This window comes from Balaenoptera borealis (assembly GCF_965194805.1).
Source record: "Balaenoptera borealis genome assembly, chromosome: 4".
Taxonomy (NCBI): Eukaryota; Metazoa; Chordata; class Mammalia; order Artiodactyla; family Balaenopteridae; genus Balaenoptera; species Balaenoptera borealis.
In genome coordinates, this window is record NC_138861.1 from 19,174,211 (window position 1) to 19,180,210 (window position 6,000).

The following is a 6,000-nucleotide window of genomic DNA, read 5'->3' on the forward strand; positions in this document are numbered from 1 at the left end:
TGAGAAAAAGGGAGAAATTGAAGATAACTTCAGGGATTTTGACTTAATTGTGCAGGTGTCTCTTTCGCCTCCATAAATTGATTTGGTTAACGGTCATCACATCCTCCTTGACAGTTATTAATTTAGGAAAAGACATGTGACCTTCACGATAGCCAGTGGGGTACGGCAGGACATCTGTGGGGAGCATCTCCATTAATGAACCACAGGAAGAGAGTCACCTTCTTTTTCCTCTGGATGAGTTGTGTCTGGATGTGTTACCTGGAACATCTGTAACATCTTGATACCAGCCTGAGAATGAAACCAACCTGGAGACTGGCAGAGCTGAGAGGTGGAAAGAACCAGCATCCTGGGTGACATCAGAAGGCCCCTGAGTCAACCAAGCCTAGCTCTGAACTTCCTCATTATGAGATGCTATATTTGTATACTATTTAAGACAGTTTAAGGCAGGATTTCTGTTACTTACAACTTAAAGCATCCTGATGCAGGACCCTCATTTGTAAGTTTTATGGTTTTACAGGTTTCATTTTAGAATGAAGCACCAAAGGATTTAGAAATGTTTCCAGTGTGTCCAAAACAATATATCCTACATTATTACACTCTTGGCTGGAGGAAAAAGATTTGATAGGAGGGAAAAGGCTGGATAGGAAACCAATTCCACAGTTACAGCAGGCAACAAATTATACATACATTGATTTATGACATGAAAGGAAACAAATCAGTTGAGGAATTGTGAGTGCAAAGCTACAGTGCCCTAGAGCAGTGTTTTTCCAACTGCAGTATGTGACCTGCTCACCATAGGTCATATGAACAATTTAGTGAGTCTAGACTAGCATTTAAAAAATGAAATAGAACAAATAGAACAGGACAGAATAGAAAAGAATAGAATAGAAATTACCAGAGCACATAGTAAGGATTATTACCTTGTGGACCTTTTGTTTCCATTTTATACTTATGTATGTGTCTGCTGAGTCACCATGTAAAATGTGTGCCTTGTCGTGGGTCATGGCCAAAAAGGTTTGAGAAATACTATCCAAGAATACAGAGAGACGCTGACCATCTCTCTTTACACACAGCTCTCTAAACCACCAGCACTGACTGGTTGATTTGCTTTAATTATACAAATAAATTTAACATCTTTTCTAATGAAAAAATATTCTATTCATGTGACTGTAATAAAATCTTCCTTCTCAGATAAAAATGGTGCTCCAGATGCATGGAACAACAGGGGACCAGGACTACAGGTGAGCCCTTGCAAGGTCCTTGGGTGTCAGGCTGAGTTGCTCCATGGAGCTCGCTCTTGCGTTCTCTCCCAGGAGTCTCTCTGAACATCTTTGGTTTCTATGTGATTCTTGCTTCTTATGCTGACATGAGGGGAGGAGGCAAAAGAGGTTTATTTTCATCGCATTGTTGGTAAAAGTGCCCTCGTATTGGTGTAGATTCATATTAAAGCTGATTATTTTTAATTCCAAGGAGATCAGAAGCCACTCCCCAAATGTCAACTCCCAGCGCAATTAGTTGTTCATTAGGCAGCCCATCATGGGCACACGTTCCCATCAAGTGGCCCCACTTGTTCTGGGCTCTTATAAATCATACCTATTCATGATACGGAAGGCTTGTTAAGGTAAGGGGCCTGGGCTTTGGGTCGCATTTCCTCATCCCACTTCTAATTTTAGTGCAAGGCCGATGGACAGTTCCATGCAGGCTTGGACCTCCTCAGGTACCCACCTGTGGTACCCTCAGGGCCCAATATCTGCCAAAGAACACCTGCCTGTGCATCTGTCAGCCCAGAACACCTGCCTGTGCACTTAACCCTCCTGGGAGCAATCCTCAAAGAAGAAGGGATGGATGCTGACGGACATATACTCCAGCCTCCTGTCCTTCAAGGGACAATCCCAGGAGGAACTTCACATGCTCCTCAAAGGCCCTTGAATCTCAGAAACTGAATCTCCATTGCCTGCAGCTGGACCTTGATAATACACCCTTACGCTGACTTTCCCTTCTCCTTGTCCCACTCTCCCTTTTCCCTCCCTTCTGCTCCTTGGGATAACCTACCAAACAAAATACCTGCACCCAAGTCCTTGGGTGGGACTCTGATTTTAGGGGAACTAAAAGAGAATCTAAATGAAGCAGAATCTAACTGACTTAAGGAAAAACACATCTAAAGAAATTATTTCATGAACTCAAACAAAGCCTTCATAATATGAATATACAATGACTTTAAAAGAACAGGAAGGGATCTGGTAACAGAAATACTTGGGGGGAGTCATCCTCAGAAGAACAAAAGAAATTGATGTGGAAATTTAGAAATCAGTAGCAAAATTTAGGAATCTTATAGAAAAGAGGTTAGTTGTCTCTGAATCCATTTTTTATCCACCTGGGAACTGAAAAAGTCAAAAAGTGGGTGGGCGGCACTGGAGAACAGTGCAAAGTTACACCAGGGAGACCCTTAAAACCCAACCACTCGTTGGTTCTCTCCATCTCTCTCTTCATCTCATCTCTTCAGAGAGATGCCAACAAAGGCTAGTTACTTTTCATACTAGATCATATCTCCAGGTAAATCAGGGAACTAGAATGTGAAAATCTATTCTGAGGAGCAATCTTCCACAAATAAACATTCAAAATAAGAAAAGAGGGAAAAATTTATAAGATAAGTGATATAAAATTTTTTATAAATAAGACGTAATAAATATTTTTGATTCAGAAAAATCACTAATTTTAAGAAATTTGGAAGGCAATTTTAATCAATAAAAGCTCTAAGGTACAGATATATATTTGAGTGTCAAAATACAATATTACCTTCAAATACTCACAGAAATACAATCTAGTTTACTAAACCAATGCTTAAAAGAGTTCCTTACACAACTTGGTCTAGTAAAAAGTTAAAAACAGCTTATAATGTGTGATATCGGTTATTTTTCAGTTAATGAATGCTTAAAATAGTATTTTGTTGTAAGCATTTTAAATATCTTTCTGTGCATCTCTTTACATTTTCTGTGAAGAAAAAGATATTTTTAAAGTGGTAAATCCTTGTTCAACCGTGTTTTAAAATATCTCAAATGATGTTTTAGTGATGTCTGGATTAATGAATGTCTCTTGCCCTGACACGTACTGACAGAGTATGACACACAAAGTCTGAGAACCTATCAATTTTTCTATATTTAATATTGGTCAGGCCCCTATTAATGTTGAGTCAAGTTCTGGTTTCTGAATTTCTAGAGAGCTGTAGAGGACTTGGAAAAGGTCCAAAGAGAAACAACAAAAACCATTAAAAGGATGGAGGAGAAGACCTCTGAGGAAATGTTAAAGACACTGAACTGGCTTCGCCTTGAAAATTGCAGGCCAAGGACTGATTTAATAACTTTCTTCGAGAACAGGATGGTTTATTTGGAGGAGGAGGCTAGCTGGCTTTTCTCCATCTCTACAAAGATGAAAACCAGACAAAATTGGATTAGAATGCAACAAGAGAGTCCTCTTTGACCTAAGGCAGAACTCAGCTGCAAAGGTGATTAAACTCTGTCATTACCAGCACTGGAGAGCTTTGAAAATATGTTCAACAACCCTTAGCTATGGGTAGTTTAGGCAACTCACTGGAGAAGGAAATCCCTTTCCTATGCTTCCATGTATTTGAATTCTCAAAAGCCAGGTTAAAAGATTTACCCAGTGCAGAGGGGAGACCAGATTTCCCTCATCTGGGAACAAGGTCACCAGAATATATCATCTTTCATTCTGAAGCTAGAAAGATTTCACATGAAATGAATGATATTAGCCATATGCTGAAGTAATGCAACTCTGAGTTGGTTTGCAAATATTACTAATAAATGTAGTATTTCCCAAATTTCATAAAGAAATGAATGGAAACCATGTTGCAACATATCTAAGAGAAACTGTGATTTAATCATATTCCTTACACATCTATTGAACACCTGCTATGTTTCAAGCAGTGTGCCAGGCACTGGAGATTCCAAGTCAAATCTGACTTGGTCACTGACCCCCGGAGGGGTTACAATCTGGTGAGGAGAGAGATATGTTACTGGCTAATCCTATGATAGTGAGAAGGGCAGCCAGCTGTAGAGGCACCTGAGTAAAACTCCTAGTCCAGAAGGGATATTCTGGGAAGGTTTCCTGAGAAGGGGCCCTGAGGATGAGCTTTGGAAATAGATGTAAAATTGGCACAGGAAGGATTTCTTCTAGAGAAGAAGGTGGATTAAAGGAAGGATATAATACCCAAAGCGAGTCTGTGCTCGGTGCTATGTGCCAGGCACCGTATCAAGTGCTTAATCAGCATGATTTCTTTGAATCATCATGACCTCCCTCATTTACTCATGCATCAGACTTCTGAGGGGCTGCTGTGTTCCAGGGAATGAACACAGATTCTGTTCTCCGAGAGCTTAGCCCAGTGGGGCATGCTATACAATAATCAAATAATCATAAAAGTGTGATGAATGGAAAAGGAAAATAAGTTGTTAATTGCAATATAGCAATTTCCTTCATTCTTTCAACAATCAAAGAGAATTCTGCTTTTGCCTTCCAAGCTTCTCCCATCTCACTCCCTCCCCTGCCCCACTCCAAGAAAAATTCTTTCTCTGTCAGCTGGGTTCCTGAGCTGTTGTGATGCCAAATATAATTAACGGGGGAAAAGAGACTAGACTTTAGAAGTAAGGGTGAGCTATTTGTTCAAGAAAAGAACAGAGGCAGATGGAAATAATTTATTAAAAAATGAAATGTTATTTTATTTTATAACAAAGTCATCTCAAAAGACGACTTTTGAGATGGACATTTACGTACATGTAAGATTCTATGGTAGGGGAGGTATGAAAGCGGTGGAAGCAGTATTCAAAAAGGATGGATATGGGAAAGTGGATGGTGCTCAGAAAACTACAGGTTTTCCAGTTTGGCTGAGGCAGAGGGTACATGTTAGGAACATAAGACACAGAAGCTAGAATATTTGGTGACTATCATATAAGATGCCAAGCTGAGGAATGTCTACTTAATTGAAGGTTTTTGAGCAGGTATATAATAAAACTGGGGTTGTATTTTGGGAAAAGTCATCTGGAAGTCACATAGTATAAATTATCCTGGGAAAGACTGACTTTGCACTCACTGAGAAATCTTCTTGCTGGAAATTTTTTTCTTAAGTAGATTCTCATACTGGCAAACAAGTACACTGACCAGCTGACAAAATATGCCTATTTGGCAGTCATATTTCTCAGGGTAAATTAATATAATCTATGGTTTATAAATCAGTCCATTCATGCATTCCTCAATCGACTTGCTTATTACTTTAAAATGCATTTCCTTCTAGATGGATCTAAGAACACTTATAAACATGTACAAAACATGTACATTTATTTACTGCAAATACAGCAGCAAATAAATCAGAAATGAAAATCAAAAACCATATAGGGGAAATGGAAAGGCAATTATCTAGGATCAGGATCTAGAATAAGATGGTAAATTCAAATATTACATTAGCTTTAGCTTCCTAAAAGCCCAGGCATAAAGGGAATCTGAATAGTGTAGTTCTTAATGCCTAATGAAAGAAATTTTATTAGTTTTTTAGGTAAGACACGATTTTTCTTCCTGGAGTCTAATAGAAAATTAGCATATATTTTTAGTGAAGCCCAGTTTTTAGACAATGAAAAATTAAACTTCACATAGTCATGTCTTTTCTTTTTTTAAAAATTTGTTTATTTTATTTACTTATTTTTGGCTGCATTGGGTCTTTGTTGCTGCACGCGGACTTTCTCTAGTTGCGGCGAGTGGGGGCTACTCTTTGTTGAGGTGCACAGGCTTCTCATTGTAGTGGCTTCTCTTGTTGCGGAGCACGGGCTCTAGGCACACGGGCTTCTGTAGTTGTGGCACGTGGGCTCAGTAGTTGTGGCTCACAGGCTCTACAACACAGGCTCAGTAGTTGTGGCGCTTGGGCTTAGTTGCTCTGCAGCATGTGGGATCTTCCCAGACCAGGGATCGAACCTGTGTCCCCTGCATTGGCAGGTGAAT